This window comes from Gopherus flavomarginatus, chromosome 4 (assembly GCF_025201925.1).
Source record: "Gopherus flavomarginatus isolate rGopFla2 chromosome 4, rGopFla2.mat.asm, whole genome shotgun sequence".
Lineage (NCBI taxonomy): Eukaryota > Metazoa > Chordata > Testudines > Testudinidae > Gopherus > Gopherus flavomarginatus.
Genome location: NC_066620.1, coordinates 208446673 through 208464382, shown reverse-complemented (window position 1 = coordinate 208464382; position 17710 = coordinate 208446673).

Here is a 17710-nt window from a genome sequence, read left to right as displayed (position 1 = left end):
TTTCTCTCCCCCTTCCCTCCTTTCTCCCCACCTGGTGAATACAGACCTCGTCCCCTGGGGTCTCACCAGAATAAAAAAACAATCAGGTTCTTAAACAAGAAAAGCTTTTAATTAAAGAAAGAAAAAACAGTAAAAATTATATTTGTAAATTTAAAATGGAATAGATACAGGGTCTTTCAGCTATAGACACTGGGAATACCCTCCCAGCCTGAGTATACAAGTACAAATTAAAATCCTTCCAGTCAAATACACATTTGAACTCCTCCCAGCCAAATACACATTTGCAAATAAAGAAAACAAACATAACCTAACTCGCCTTATCTACCTAGTACTCACTATTCTGAACTTATAAGAGCCTGTATCAGAGAGATTGGAGAGAAACCTGGTTGCACATCTGGTCACTCTCAGAACCCAGAGAGAACAACAACTAAATACTAACAGCACACACAAAAACTTCCCTACCTCAAGATTTGAAAGTATCCTGTCCCCTGATTGGTCCTCTGGTCAGGTGACAGCCAGACTCACTGATCTTGTTAACCCCTTCCAGGCAAGAGATATAAAGTACTTCGGTTCTATTAACTCCTACTATCAGTTTATGACATGCTGCCATTCACAAAGGGGGGTCACTTCAATAAATTTCAATACGCAGATTATTGGGATAGAGAGGACTAAGGAAGTTGTCCCATGGAATTGTGGGATACTTCCGGCTGACTCCCGGGACCCAAGTCAAGCAGGGCTGCGTCTACATTGCAGAGCAATAGGGCTCAAACCCTGGGTCCTGGTTTAACTCAAGCTCAGACCCTCCAGCCCTGCAGAGTCCTGGGCCCCTGTGTCCAAGCCCTGGGTTAGCAGAATTACAGTGTAGACACAAGGGGGCTTAAGCATGGGCTTACATTTCATTGTAGTCATAGCCTAAGAGTTTACTGTCTCAACTAAGGCCTGGAGCCAGGTCCTCAAATGGTGTAAATCAACTGCAGTGAAGCTAAGACAATTTACCCTGATCCTAGGGTGACCAGATGTCCCAATTTTATAGGGACAGTCCCAATTTTGGGGTCTTTTACTTATATAGGATCCTATTACCCGCCACCCCCCTCCCGATTTTTCACATTTGCTGTCTGGTCACCTTACCTGATCCAGACCATGTTGTGGGAATGTATTTGCTGGAGGATTCAAAGAGCAGGTGGGATTTTATATGTCTCTGGAAGGGGAGGGAGGAAAGAAAAGGGATTTAGTTACTGGTGCAAACCAATGGAATAAAACCGAGGATGCTCATGTAGAAAAAACTTCGTTAATTTTTTTTTTTCTCTGTTCTACTTCAGTAAAGGCTGCAAAGCTAGGAAATAAAGCTGAGTTCAACAGGCATGCACTTCTGTTTCTCTGTCCACACTAGAGTAAGATGTATCAATTCTTACATCTTACCATATTCCTTCTACAGCACATTGTTAACACCTAGGGTTTTATGAACTCTGACACACACACAACAAGGAGACATATGATAATAGACATCCCTACCCCAAGGGGTTTGCAGTCTAAGTAATTATCCTTTTGACACGTGCATTTTTATTGGAGTTAAGGCTACATGGTAGTTTACACAAGGAGACATTAAACATTGTTCTCTTTACTTCAAAACAAAAGTATATTTCAAAAGAAGGGGACATACTTTTAGTATTAGTCCTTCTTGTATGTATGGCGGATTTAAGGCTGCAGAGCACATTTTGAAGCCTTGGATGTTAATACTTGGAATATATTGAAATTGTTCTGATGTTCTGTACTCTTATATTGGGGTTGGTTTGATATTTTACAGATGTTAGACAGCAAAAAGGCAGTGTTGTGGCTAAAGAATGGAACGGGCACCGTGAGATGGGATTCCCTTCCCAGCTCTGCTATCGACCTTCTGCAAGTCCTTGAAGCACTCTGTGCCTTGGTTTCCTCGGATAATAATACCTACCTATCTCACAGTGGGATTCTGAGATTGAAACTCAGTTATCTTTAAAAAGTGCATTGGGATCCTCAGGTGGAAGGCTCTGGAGAAGTGCAAAGTAAATAGCATTAGCCCCAATTCTCCTCTTACTTTCCCCTGTGTGACTCCAGTGCAGTGACTCCTGATTTACGCCCGCAGAAGTGAGACAAGGAGCAGTTCCACTGATGTACTCTCAGTACCAATAGAAAGTTAATGGACTTTGGAATGTAAATATGCAATATTTCAAAAAGAAATATGTTGGCCTTATTCTAACCCCATGTGTATGGTCTGTTTAACTGTCTTATTTAAGAAGTGGTGGTGACTGGGCTTTAGGGGGAGTGTATGGGGGAAGGGGCTATAGATTTTGATCATAATGTGAATGGGGCTGTGAGTTGTCAGTCATGCTAAGCATTACCAATTCTTATTTTCTTTGTCATGATTGCTATAAACAACATTGTATATTTGAACATAAACATAACAGGCTATTGGGTTTGTTGTGAACACAAAATAGGTACCACACGTAGATGCAATCTAGCCTCTGTTCTTAGAATTCTCAAATCAACATATGTGAAAGAATGTGAAGCCATGGAAATTTCAAACTGGGCTTCAGGGTCATAGTTTAGGATGTCACAAGGATACCTTGATGAAATTATAGGATGAGCATGAGAGAGGGAGCCAGGAACTCACCGTTCTAATCCCACTACTGACACCAAGTTCTTCTGTGACCTTGGGCTAATCATTTAACCTTTCTGCCCAGGTCTCCCTCACTATAAATGCAGGGTTTAGAAGACTTCTCTGCTTCATGGTGGATTAATTAGTAAATGCTTCAAAGGTGAGAAGTGCTGGTTATTGTTGTTGTGTCTCCATAACAATAATTAATAATGCTTCCCTCTCTTCTAGCAAAGTGCTTGGTAAATATCCATTTATTCTCACAGCAGCCCTGTGAAGCAGGTATATATTTCTGGCCTCATGCCTTTAACAGATGGGGATGAATCACAGAGCAGTGAAGTGACTTGTCCAAGAACACAAGGAAAGTCTATGAGAGCCACAGCTAAAACTGCCATCTCCTGCTTCCCAGAACCATGCTTTAATAATAGAAAAAACATCCTCTTCTATCTGAAAGTTGGACTAAGGATTAAACTTGGAAGCCTTAGGTGATATGGAGATGGGTACACTAGGGAGAAATGTATCTAGAGCAGGGGTTCCCAAACTGGGGTTCGTGAACACCTGGGGATTTGCGAAATGTTGCAAGGGGTTCTCAGAAAAAAATTCCCTAATGACGGACAAAGCTGTCCCTTGGACTTCCAATAGCTATGCAGATCAAAGCAAGCATCTATGTTACACTGAGGAGATTTAAATTTCAAGACTCCTTATACAAAACGGAAAGGGAGGTGGATATTTGTTGCTGTTTTTAAAATTAAATAGGCACCTAGCGCTGGTTTTTAAAATATTATGAAGAAAAAGTTAAACTTTGTAACGTATTGTTTGGCTGGACTACTCAAGACCTGAATGCCTGTGTAGGAGGAACTTTGAGTTGGCTTCTTAAATACCTTCATGCTGTTTCACATCTGATATTCCCTGATTAAACTTATTCAAAGTTATACAAGCTGCGAAAGTGAGATCTTGGAATAGTGTTGCTGTTTTCATAATGTAATAAAAAAATTATAATGATAAATAATAATAGTGTGTAATAAGCATGTCATAAAAACAAATTTTATATTTCCAAGATCACTGCTTTTATAATTTATACTCAGGTAAAAGAGAAAATCCCTGGAAATATTCATTTTTAGGGGGGAGGTTGTGAATTGGACATTTTAGTGAAAGGGGTTCACAGGCTGTTAAAGTTTGGGAACCACTGATCTAGAGCCTGGGCCAAACCCTATTGACATGAGTGTAAAGACACCCCTTAACTTCAGTGGGCTTTGATCAGAGGCCCACAAGCTCATCAGTGTGCTGGTCGCAACCTCCTGACACAATGACAAATGCACTGTGTGAATGGTGAAATAATGCAGCATGGTGAATAGCACCCATGCCTGTATGTTCTCTTGCCTGGGTGCACCCAAAAGGGGCATGTGGGATGGATGGAGATGGGGCATGCCTGTGGTGAAAGTGCTGCGTCCTCATCCATACTGAGGGGGTGAGGAGCTCGGCAGCCATTGACTCAGGGTCAGGGAATTGGCACTGCTGCCGGGCGGTGGAGAACAGCCACTGCTACACTCCTGGATCACCATACTGACTCCAGCCTCCCTTCAGCCACATGGGGAATCTCCTACTCAGGCACCTCCATGCAGGACCGAGCTCCCAGAGACGGGGGTCCCAGAACTCATGCCCCACGTCTTCCATCCCTTTCCATGTAAAGCACTATCCAGTTGGCCTGGTAGATTACAGGACAGGGGTATTTGACTTCCCTCTGACACTTCACATACAGATTTGTGTCAGATTGGCCTATCTAGTCCAGTATCCTGTGTTTTGATTTAATCTGATAGTTTTTATCTCCCACGTTCATTGTCTGTTAGTTATATTAATTAAACCACAAATAATATTCAAGTTCTCCTCCTCCCCCTCCCCCCCTCCCCCCCCCACCACACACACACACAGAAATGCAGGAAGTTCAATGCGAAGGCTGGAATATTTTTTCTTGAAACAAAAACAAAGCAAAACCAAACAAAAACACCCCTCTACAGACTTTAAAATATATGAGCCTCATCTCAGGAAGGCCTACACTGGTAAATCTGTTGACACAATGGGGTTACTCTGGATTGACATCATTATAAATAGATGGGAATCAGGCAAAATCAGGCCCATATATGTATATTTTCTTTCCTCTCATGATGATTTCTTTGGGGAGTTCTGTTTAAAAATCAACATCAATCTACTAACTTGTGAACACCATAAGTGAGATGCAAGCATCTGGAGCATCACACGCTGGACATGATGTTGCATCTAAATGTTTTTTGAATGTGCAAACCCATCCGGATGTGAGAAATGGTTAAATAAGGGTACTCTTCATTATGATGATTTATCCTGTAAGTGTCAACAGTGTGCTTGGTGCTGTACAAAACAGCTAGCAGGGATTTTGGATCTGAATTCCTCAGGGGTGAAATCCTAGCTCCATGAAGTCAAAGCAAAATTCCCATTGACTTCAATGAGTTCAGGATTTCACCCTTTCCTTGCCTTCCTTCCCTCCTGCCGCCTCCCTCCTGCCACAATGCCACCATTCCTTAAAGGAACACATGCTGCCTACTTCCCGGAGTTTACAATCTGTGTAACACTCCAGGGGTTCGTTTGCATCTGAGATTGATATATTCCAGTGATTCTCAAACTTTAGTACTGGTGACCCCTTTCACGTAGCAAGCCTCTGAATGTGACCTCACCCCCCCCCCTTAGAAATTAAGCACACTTTTTAATATATTTAACACCATTATAAATGCTGGGGGTGAAGCGGGGTTTGGGGTGGAGGCTGACAGCTTGTAACCCCCCATGTAAGAACCTTGCAACCCCCTGAAGGGTTCCGACCCCCAGTTTGAAAACCCCCCGTATATTCAGATCTGCGCAGTAAGAGAGCTCTGCATGGGGGCTGATGTACAATGAGAAGGTGCAAGCTGCTCTGCAGCTGTTGGGTAACATTAATGCATTTGTAATAATAGTGACTGCGATGCAGTAGTTTGCATTGAACAAGCACATAAACCCAACCCAGGAGAACTGGAACAGTGACTTGCCCTCAACCTTTCCAGACCTTAGAGGGAGATTTGTGTCTTTATTTGCAGAGCTATTGGAATCTCCTTAGCATATTCTGAATTCCTGATGAGACGAGCTCATCACTGCACTCCCAGCAGTGGTGCTTGGGGCTGCTTTATTTATGTATTTGCAGGGCCTTTCTGTTTGCAGAGTCACCTTGCCATGTGGACTCATCCGCCTAATTGGGAATCCAGGGTGACTATGCTCGTGCTAAGCCCCATGGGTGATCTGGCGATCCTTCCTGGCCTTGAAGTCTATGATCTGGAAATCATCAAGCAGATAATATGCAAAGCAGACAGAGCCCAAGGGATCATAGAGTCTCAGCCCACTCCTGAAGAGAAAGAATAAAATGTTAATTCTTAGCTTCATTATTCCTTTCTCAATATTGTTAAGGGCCCTACCTATGATCTTATATGACCCTCATCACCCTGGAATGGGCAACAGGAGATGGATGACTTGATGATTTCCTGTTCTGTTCATTCCCTCTGGGGCACCTGGCATTGGCCACTGTTGGAAGACAGGATACTGGGCTAGATGGACCTTTGGTTTGACCCAGTATGGCCATTCTTAAGTTCCTATTATCTCAGTACATCATAGTCATTCATGAATTAGTATCATCCCCATTTTGTAGGTGGGGAACTGAGGCACAGTGCCGATAAAGTGACTTGCCCAGGGTCACACAGGAAGCTTGTGTCAGAGCCAGGAGCAGACTCCATGTCTGCTGAGTCCCAGTCTAATGCCTTATGCACTAAGCCTTCCTTCCTACCCATGGGATGGCTTCCCTGGGCCTGCTTTTGAGACTGTAAGCTCTTCAGGGCAGGGAACTTCTCATGAGGGGTCAGATTTGCCCCTAGGCAGTGGGCCAATACAAGCCCCATGCACCCTGTATGACCTATTTAAGAGTGAAAATGGAAACTTTCCTTTCAAAGATGGCAGAGCAGATGGTCAAAAAATGCTGAAAATAATTTACAACTTTTTAAAGTTTTTCATGAAAAAAAAAGCCAAAGTTTTGAATTTTTGAAAAATGTCAACCTGTTCGACAACAGGGTGTGATCATAGGTCCTAGGCCAGCTGACACTTGCACACACAAGTCACTTGATTCATTCTACTTTAGTAATCCCTTTAAAATCAATGGCTCTGCTCATGTGAGTAAAGTCACTCCTCTGCATTTAGTGTTTGCCAGATCAGTGCCAGTGACTGAATAAACCTGAACCCCAGTGGTTCTGATCAGCTGGACAAACTTCACAACATACAAACACTGGCTGGTGGACGTTGCTGAAAATGCTTTGCCTGGCTCCTGGTACTAGTTCATTCTTGATGGACCCAGCCACAAAGTCTGGATCTGGAACCAAATATTCCTCAAAGTCCTGGTGGTGGGGAGATTGGGTTCTGGGTTTCTAAACTGAGCCCAACTCTTAATCCATCGATTATTTTATTGATGACTATTATTTTATTTTATTTGTGTTTGCTTCATCAAAGGGGAAACGGCCCAGCTGACCTCAATGATGATCAGAGCTCCTTGGAGATAGGACAAGTTGAGGATCTGGCCTAATCTAGAAAGCAAAGACTGGGCATTGCGCAGAGAGAGAGCTCTCCTGAGTTGTTGGCTCAAGGCAGGGGAAACGGGGTGAAATCTTAGGGTCTGGGAGACGCAGCAGTTCAGACTATAGGACTTTCCAGCCTACATATCTATGAAGCTTAAAAATCTATGAATCCTCAGGGCAAAACCCTGCCCACTCTTTTAGGATTTAGCGCGCACCCCACAGTATGTATGCCCCAGGAGGATCCCAGGGCAGCAGAAGCGGTGCAGCTGTGATGCCTATGGGGCCAGGGCAGCTGTGCCAGGGATCCCCACGGAACTGACTCTCGGGGAAGCCTAGGGCAGATAGTGGATGCCCCTTACCCAGCTCCTCTTGACCAGCACCTGGCCACCGCTGCACCAAGCCCCCAGACTGCGGCTAGGAGGAGGGATCCTTTTCCCCCAGCCACGCAAACCCAGGCTGGTGGGGCAGAGGGCAGATTCCCCCCTTTCCGGCAGGGGGCGGAGGAGTCGGGGGGAGTTGTGCCGGAGCTGGAGGGGGCGCAGGGCACCGAGCCAGGAGCCAGGCGGAGGCTGCGTCCCGCGGTGCGCAGAGCCTGCCTGCAGCCAGACTGGCCCTCCCGGCTTTCCTCCCTGCCTGCGCCCGACGGCTGCCCCTGCACCCCCGCTCCCAGCGCCCGCCTCGGCTCCTGGCGAGCGCGGGGAGGTAGGAAGGGAGCGGGGCTGCCGAGGCTCTGACCCCAGCGCCTGGGAGTCTGAGCCCGGGCAGCGAGCGGAGACCAGCCGGCGGCCCCTGCGCCCGCAGCCCTGGCCCCCTCGGCCTCTATAGACTCGCGGCTGTCAGCGCGCACCTCATTAATATGGGACTGGCAGGCACCGGGGCCCGGGGCCATTAATCAGCCGGCGGGGGCGCCTCGGGACCGGGACCGGGCCGCGCCCCCCGCGCCCTGCAGGCCGGGGCTCCGAGCAGGGGCTCTGGGAAGCAGGCGCCCCGCTGCCGTGGTCCCTGGCCCGGACGCTTGGACCCGGGGGTCCCATGCTGGGCCACGCGGCAGTTGTAGCGGGGGTGGCAGGCAGCCCAGCGGGGCGTCTGCTGTGCGCCCGAGGCCCTCGGGTCCTGCGTAGCGAGGGCAGCTCACTCAGGGGCTGCCTGGCTTCCCCCTCGCAGCCCCAGGGAAATCTCGGGGCCAATGTGCACCCCGCTTCCGCCACACACTGCGCGTGTGTTCCCCAGCTGGGTCCTGGCACCCCGGGGACTCTGAACAGCCCCGGCGTGCTAATAGCAGTCCTTCTGCGCACCCAGTGAGCTCCGAGCGGAAAGTGCTGTTTGTAGGGATGCCATTAGTTAAGCCCGGAACGTGTGTGTGAGAGAGAAAGCTCGCTCATCTACTCTTTCGTGTGTGTGTGTATAATACGTGCCTAAATCCACAGCTTTAAAAAATCTCACATACACACTGTATGTGTAAGATACATGTCTGTGCGTATGGAACACATTTGTGTGTGTGTATAGAAAGAGCGAGAGAACACACTCGTGTGTGTTCGTTTAAAACACACACGTATACACCCGAATGTGTTCTCTCTCTCTTTCTATATACAGTGTGTATAGGGTGTGTATGTGAGAGATTTTTAAAGCTGTGAGTTTATTTAGTCACATTTTACACACACACAGAGTATATATATGCCATTACTTATGTATATATATGAGCGATCACACACACACGTTTTCCGTACTTAAGTAATGGCATCCCTAGATTTACAAAAAGCACCTTTCTGCTAATAGTTCATTGTATTTGTACAAATATTATTATTCGATAAAAATGCTGTTTATTATTCCACGGATACCATGACTGAGGTCTGGAACACACGTGGAATCGCTCACACATACGTGTGTGGTGTGAGCGGTCGGTGTGTGCTTCCTTATATTTCACTGGGGCTGTCAGAGGAATGCTAGGTAGAGTCTGTGTGAATTATTTAAATTTATGAATGTGTTCCCCCCCCACACACACACATATTATGTGAATGTGTTCCAGTGGTAATTAACGGCTTTCCTAGAAATACAAGCAGCACGCTTTTGCTAGTATAATTAAGTATAAACCAGTATTTGCAGTTATTACAAAATCTACGGAACCTTCGGGAAATCTCCTTTCTTTATTAAATGCCTTCCTGGTTGCAAAATCGTTGAAGTTATTACAAACCTGAGTTTTTCTATTCCATTTGTTAAACAAACACGCACAAAAATACTTCAGGTTTCAGAGGGGCAGCCCTGTTAGTCTGTGTCAGCAAAAACAAAGAGTCCTTGCGGCACGTTAGAGACTAAACATTTATTTGGGCATAAGCTTTCCTGGGGTAGAACCCACTTCATCTGATGCATGTAGTGATGCATGGAGCGATGCATCTGATGAGTGGGTTTTAGCCCACTAAAGCTTATGCCCAAATAAATGTGTTGGTCTCTAAGGTGCCACAAGGACTCCTCGTTGTTTTTACAAACATGCTTGTTAAACTACCTGGTAGTTTATGTGTGATTGATTGGTAATGTATGTGTTGTGTGTGAGAGGGATACAAAGAGAGAGAGAGAGACTACACATACACATAACCCCAGGCAAACTCACGGCAGCTCCAAACACGCTCCATCTTTCAAAGTTCAGATGTGAGGCACTCAAAACGGCAAATTCAGAAACACACACAAACAGCAAGCGCAGCTCTGGCAGCGGGGAATGGAATTATCTAGCAGCAGTAACACAGTCTGAGCTCGCCGCATCACTATTCCGTGATTGTGTGAGACATGAGGGACAGTGGGAAAGTATCCAAACCCTTTTGGTGGTTCATTCATTCCCGCCTCTGGTTAAATCGCCATACTGAAGTCTCACGGAGCTGGAAGCCTCTTCTTTTCCCTCCATAGTGCGAAGTGCAAGTTTTGATTTATACATAAAACCATCCCTGAGACAAATACCAAGGTCACCGCTGACTGTCTTAAATATTCCTGGGGCGATGTTAGGTAGAGCGTGTTTTAACGGTTTCTGCAAAACGTCGTAGCAGACCACCCAATATACAGTAATCAATCTTGGGAAATACTCAACAGATGCTAGGCAAGTTGCTGTGTATGGCAGCTGGGCAAATACTACGCGGCAGTTAGTGTAATCCTGCTTTAGACCATGAAGCCCAACGATCGGAGTGAAAACGCACAATTGTGCGATTCCAGGTACTTTTTTCTCCACTAAGCGATGCCTAATTTTTACCCGTAGAAGATCGTTAGATATAGGCACGCACATAATGCAGAAATAGTTGAAACAGCTACATAGATCTATAAATTATATAGCTATATCTATGCATCATTCCATAAAGATTTTCTTTAGGGCAAAATCAAATATATTCGTATACGTGTAGATAGATATATCTATCTACACCTATGTATGCATGTACGTAGCTATACAGACTTCCATCTGGACTTCTGGGTATCTATAAATAGAAATATAGACAGACGCAGATATCCACATAAATATATACATAGATACACACATCTATCTATCTATGTAAAGTATTTTGTTATATAAAAATGTACCACATAAGGAAATCTTTATACCACGCTGGTGGGCCTGTGGCATTAGTGTTTGGTAAGACAGTTCACACTGTCCATGGTTGCTATGCTTCTGTTCAGTGACGCCCAATGCTTGTTTGCAGGCCCAAGACATAGGGGCTTGTGGGGGCTGCTGGGCAATGATAAATTAAGCTGAAAGGTATCTTGTGACCCACCTACCCTATGTCAGCAATGAGCAATGACTTCAAAATGAGGTGTCCAGGGCACAGCGCTACCCTGGATTCTTGGTGCCTGATGGAATCCATGTATCGGCCCCGATACGGATTAAGATATGAGTTTGGATGAGGCGAGCGGAGCATCCAAGACTTTGCTTTGGGGTTTCCAGCCCCAACCCTCGGGGAAGGGCCCAGGGGAAGAAATCTGAGTGGTGGTGTTTGTAGCTGAGGGTGGGTGGGAGGGAAGTTATGTTCGGCCCGTTGTCCACATGTAAACAGCTGTGACATTTGTTTGGGAACGCGCCTATGGGGCTGTGACATCACCCTGCGATAAGCGAGGCTGGGGTGGGTCTGTAACTATTGCAATCAAAGGGAGCCCCGGGTGAAGACAATCTCCCAGAGCCCCTTTCGCTCCGTGCCCTCTCCCTGCCTCTGAGTCCTGCCCTGTCCCCTGTCACCTCCCCCCCCCAGCCTGGACCGCGGTTGTTCCCCTTCCAGCTCGCCGCGGGGTCCCCCCCCCCCCCGAGCCTAGGGCCGCTCCTCCTGCCCTTGCAGGCCCGCTCAGGCGGAGCTGGTCCTTTGGCTAGCCCTTAAAACAAGGAGCGTCCCCCTGGTTTCCTCTGTGATCAAAGGAGAAGGGACCCATCCCCGTGAGTGTGTGTGCTGCGGACAGACCATATCTTTCCCGTGTGCTGTGGGCATAGACCAGAAGGGACCATCCAGCTTGGCCTCCTATGCCCGCATCTGGGCTAGTGTCTCTATTTTGTCTGACACCTCCTCCCCTCCCAGCCCCTTAAATTTCATTTTGCAGCTGATCCCTGGGGGGGACAAGTGGGGCAATTTGCCCCACCCCCGGAGGGGCCCCCACAAGAATATAGTATCTATAGTATTGCAACTATTTTTTAATGGAAGGGCCCCCCGAAATTGCTTTGCCCCAGGCCCCCTGAATCTTCTGGGCGGCCTGGATTTCTGAGCTTGTAACGGGAATGCCCCAGCGACTGCATACGGAGCTTGCGGGCAGCACCGTTTGGTTTGGCGAAAAGCTGGGGAGAAGTGGGGCTTCCAAGCCGGTTCCCCTCGTGAATTCATTTCCTCGGGTTATTTCCTCCCCGCTCCTTCTCGGGGCAGCACAAGCGAGACCCGTCGAGTCACACGTTAGAAACAAACCCGGCCAGGGTTGGTCGCGATCCCTCAAAAGTTACAGATGCGGGGCCCGAATCTGACTCAAGGGAAACCCCCGTGGGGTTCGAGGACTCAGAGATTTAACTTCCCATCTCCCCTTACTTGCGGGTGTGTTTGGGGAACCGGGGCTAGGAGAGGCTCAAACTGCCCTTGACCTCTCCGGGGCCAGGATCGGGCCCGCTAGTTTGTCTCTACTCTCTAGAAATTCTCCTTTTTATAATCTGCCAGTCCTGGCGCTTTGCGAGGTGTGGCCAGCAACCGCAGTTTGCACGAAGGTGGAGTCGGTTATTTAATGTCTCCGTTGATTTCTTGCTTATTTTTGTCACTAGCTCGCCCTGCCCTATTAGTGTGATTGATTAGGGAATCCGGGCTCATGTGGGGAATTAGGTAATACTCACCTATAGATTTGACACATTGTACCATCATAACCCGGTGCAAATGGCCGGATGAAAACCTTGGAGGAAGACTGCACAGACCTGGTTTGCAAATCCAGCATCTCGGCCTTTAACATCACGTATTACTAAAATCAAAACGTCCGCCTGAGAGTTACAACCCAGTTCTCCGCAACATGCCTTGCGATTGCAAGTCAGGAGACTGCGGGAGTAAATCATTGTTCAGAGCCTCTCGTTCCTCCTGGAGTTATTGGTTTTAGAGCGGGTTTCGCAAGGATTCTGCCTTCTTTTCCTTCACCCTCCCCCCCTAAATATTTTAATACAATAGAGCCCCTCCCCCTCCCTCAAGATTCAGATTTCATAGTCCGGATTTAGCCTTAGCGGAGGGTCCGATTCCGCAGCGGTTACGCGGCCATTTCTACTAAGGACTTTAGCTTGTGATTAAACACACCGGTACAACCTCGATATTTCCGCAGTGCATTGGGGTGCTGCGAACACTGACCATATTGACCCGTCAAATGAGCAAAATATTGGTGTTTTTTCTGATGGGTTTAATTTTTTTCTCTCTCTTTTGGAGTGTGCAGCGTTTCCTATTTGGTTCGTGTGAAAGACTTGAAATGCTCCGCTATAATATAGAATTTAGCATCAAGTTTGTCAGCTATAATACGCGTGTATATGATGCATGCGCTGTGCATGCTAATAACATTATATTACACATACATATATATTCTAGAGGGATGCATCCATCATATATCATGTGAATGCACGTGCTACACGTATCCAATATGTGCGGGTGCACACACACACACACACACACACACACACACACACGTGTCTGTAAGGATATAATATGCCTGCGTGTAATAACGTATATAAGTAGACACACATATTTGGACAGTGTTTTTGTTGCTAGTCTGTATTGAAATAGCACCTGATTGCTGGTTTGGTTTTTGCAACCTCTTTCTAGAGAAAAACTTGACGTAAAGGTCTAATGTATGATACAGTCAATGTACCGCATAGCACTAACAGTTAACGACGTTTAAATAACCTTCTTTTTTCCATTCAGCCGGATCTAAAAAGTTGTCTTCGTTATTCACTAGCACTCATGAAAAATGTTTTCTTAAGCTTGCTGTCCAAGAGGCATTGCTGGATTCATTTCTCCTTTTGGTCCTTTCCAAAAAGGAATGCAAAGACAGGGAAACATTTCTTTTTTCTCTCCAAAACTGAACAGGAGTGGCAGACTCCTCTGTAGAGTTCAGTTTTAGGAGCTTTCAACCCTCAGTTTCATTTTGAAGGAAAATGCGCTTTGTCATTGACAGGTCGTAGCAAAAAGATTCCATCCATGGAGAAAAAGTCATTTCTGTGCTAATCTCCGTTACATATAATTTCTAATGAATCATATTTGTCAGCACTTTACAAAAACGTGAAAGGCAACGCTATATTTTATTAATTCATATGCCGATTTCCCCCTCTCTCCAAGATTAGCTAGAGAAAACCGCCCACACTATCACTGTACTGGATTTATCTCACTAGTCGGGATCAGTCGTTCCTGGGATGTAAAGCGCGAGCTATTTTATAGGGGAATTCAATTTCCCTGGACTAGGAGTTCGACTCCCACCCCACACACCACGCCTGTAACATTTATTTTTGTTGTTATTCTTGAAATACTCCCGAGCACGCAGCTGACAGATTGTGAAAGTCCTGAAACAAGACGGGAGATAAACTGAATGCAGACAGGTCCTTGAAATTTCCCTTGCTCCTGGCAACCACGGCAAACTCGTTTGTTTAAAAAAGAAAGCATTGGTATTAAACAGGATCTCAATCACCCTTAATAGGCTCAGGTCCCATTCAGGCGGCGGAGAAAGAAAATACTCGCTTGGGTTTCTGAGAGCAGGAGAAAAACACACTCAGAAGGCAAATATGTCTTCTTTAGAAATATAGAACATATGGATACACAATTGCTTAAAGAAATAAGCACAGATATATTTGACACACATATACACATTATCTATGTGTGTGCATTTATATATATATAATATTCTATATGCATTGTATATAGTATAAATATTCTGTTTGTGTATATTTATGTATAATGTATATACACACGCACATATATAGTATGTATATATACACTCATATATTCAAGCACATATATATATGTATATATAATGAATGTGTGCATAATTTTATTCTATGCATGTCTGTATATAATATATAATAGTATCGTATAGTATTATATATATATAAAATACTATACGATACTATTATATATTATACTATATATTATAATACTATACGATGCATAGATATATGTATATATAAGTGTGTGCATAATTTTATTCTATGCATGTCTGTATATCTATAATATATAATAGTACCGTATAGTATTTTATATATATACTATTATATATTATACGATATATATATATTATAATACCATACGAGATATATATATATATATATATATATATATATAATATATGTAGCTGTGTATCTAGGGCTGTATAATCTATACTCTCTCTCTCTATATATATATTAGAGTATAGATTATACAGCCCTAGATATACAGCTATATTATGCGGATTATAAATAATTTCTTAAAGTTGTGCCTGTAAATAGGAGGAAGATTGTGTATGTGAATGGATCATATACACGCTTCCATGTACAATCTTAAGAAATTATACATAACCCACAAAAATAAGACTCTAATTCTGAAAATAGCAAATCGAGTCAAAGTCTCCAATAGCAGCTGCTCGCGGAGCCGCTCGAAATGAATATGAATTTCACCAAAACACTCTTTATTTTTCAACTAAACAAACAAAATCACAAATCATCCCAATGAGCTGCGGATCTCCGAAAACGGAGTTTTCTCCTGTTCTGCTTCGTGAGACTCCGTTTTAATGGAGAAGGTTGCCGATGGCTTCAGAGTGAGTTTTCTAGTTTGAATCCGAAATGCGATAAGATCAGCTAAAAAAAAATAAATCATAATTTCTTGGCTCTTTTCTTTGGAATTTAATCCGTTTCGGTGTTCGTGTTTCTTGGATTTTTAAAAAGTGTCATCCTTTTTCAGATACGTTAACAGTTTATTTTCCTTAGCGTGCAAAGAGATGTACTTAGCAACGGCATCCATTAGCGTCTAAAGTTATGTCACAAGAACTTTTAAAAACTCTGTGTGTGTGTGTGTGTGTGTGTGTGTGTGTTTCTTTTGTTTTGGTTTGCAATTTAGGAAATATTTCCCGAGTTCTTCGGAGAGGAAGAGCTGAGATCTACCCAGGCTATCGTCTCCATCCTTTATACACAAGATTTGATTTCTAAAATCAGCCAGCGCGGTAAAGCAGATCAGGCTCGGCGCATTTCTTGACACTGAAAGAAAGAAATTTGTACTTTGTCAAAAGTACAAAGCTAAACAAAAGCCTATGGCCAAGAGAGAAAGACAGCGGGTTGCGTTGCAAAGAAAGGAGCAGCAGAGAAAAAGTCTAAAAAAGTGGCGCTTTGTTTTCAACTGTACAGTGATCAGAAGCAGGCGGTCAGGCAGAGGCGGGTTGCTCAAATCTAGTCAATTACCTCCGCGAGCTAGAAATAAAACCGGCGCCTTCCACCCTTTAATAAAGTCTCCCGAAGTCAAATGTTCTTGTCTTGTGCTGGCTGGACTAGACCTAATGGGGCGCTCCCGTTCAGCTCCTCGGCTGCGCTTTCTACGCAGAGACCCTTCCGCAGTCCGATCGCTGTTTATCTCCGAGCGGTGTCACGCGTTTTGCCCATGATAAACCTCGGATGAAGAAAACCCAAACCCAAACCCTTCTCCCCAGGCGGAACGGGATATTCGGGGCGGCCCGTCCATGATAACCGCCCAGCGGGGATCAGATCCCTCGCTGGGATCGTGTTTGTTTTGTTTTAACCGACCCAATGTAACTGATGCAGGAGCCCAGGAGTGGAAATGTAACTGCCTGCGGAATTCGCTTACTCGCTGATGCAGGCTGGGTCTCGGATAGCCCCAGTATTGCAGCTATTGGAAATCAGGCCTTTGACATGATAAAACGCTGCAGCTCCGAGGCCCGGTTGAGCCAGGGTCTCCGGCTGTTGCTGTTATCTGAATCCGAAGGCTACCTGGTAATAGATGGTTATTTTAATGCAGCAATATTGCTCTATTATCGCCCTATTAACCTTTAGACCCTCCTGAGAGGCTGACATGTGGCCGAAAATCCAGTTCGTATGTGCCTAGGCAGACATGCGGGGCTATGGGCCTTGGCCACATGGAGGCCTGGGGACTTGATTTAATCAGGGGGAAGGTTTTATTTGCAGAGCAGTTCTTAGAAGAGAGGGTGGACCCAGCTAACATGACACAACAACCCCCTCCTCATGGCTCCCAAACCATCTTTAGAGTTGGAAACATCCCAGCAGAATTGTCACCCTTTGGCCATACCTCCCTTTGGCTCCATGTATTGACGGACTGACCCTAAGCTGAAAGCAGCCCTTCTCTAGGGGCCTGATGGGAAGACCACTGAGGCCAACAGGAGTCCCATTTCAGGGCCCTTTGGATCCGGGCCCTGAGACTGTGAATGCCATGGGAAAGTGGAAAAAATCCTAGACTACAGAAGCAAGGAAAAGCCACGTGTTTTTGTGGAGCAAAGGGGACATTTATAGCTGGGGGGGGGTGTTTTCCTGCCCTCTTCTCCCCCTTTTCCAGAACCCCAGCCCCACAACCTGCGTGTGGATCCTTGAGCCCATCTATAGAGGCCTGCACAAGGACCCCCCACGTTCCACAGAGTCCAGGCATAAACTGGGTCCCCAGGGAAGGCAACTGACCCCAAAAGCTTCATGCAGGGTGAGATCTTTACTGCAGGTGCCTCTCTTTAGGTGGGATGGGGTGTGTGTGTCATAAACTGGCTCCAGCTGAAAGCCCCTTCCTCTGCTCAGTGGAGCTGCCAGGGAAGAGACTGCTGAACTTTGGCTGCTGTGGGTTTTTTTTTTTTTTTAAACAGGAATGAAGCCTGGCGCCGGCTGATGGTGCAACAGATATTGCCTCCCCGCCACGTGATGCGGGGAAACCAGTCACCAAGTGGGAGAGGAGAAGGAGAGTGGAGGAAGGGGGAAAGAGAGAGAGAGAGAGCGCGCAGGGAAAGGCTGGCAGGGCAGCGCTTGGCTTCT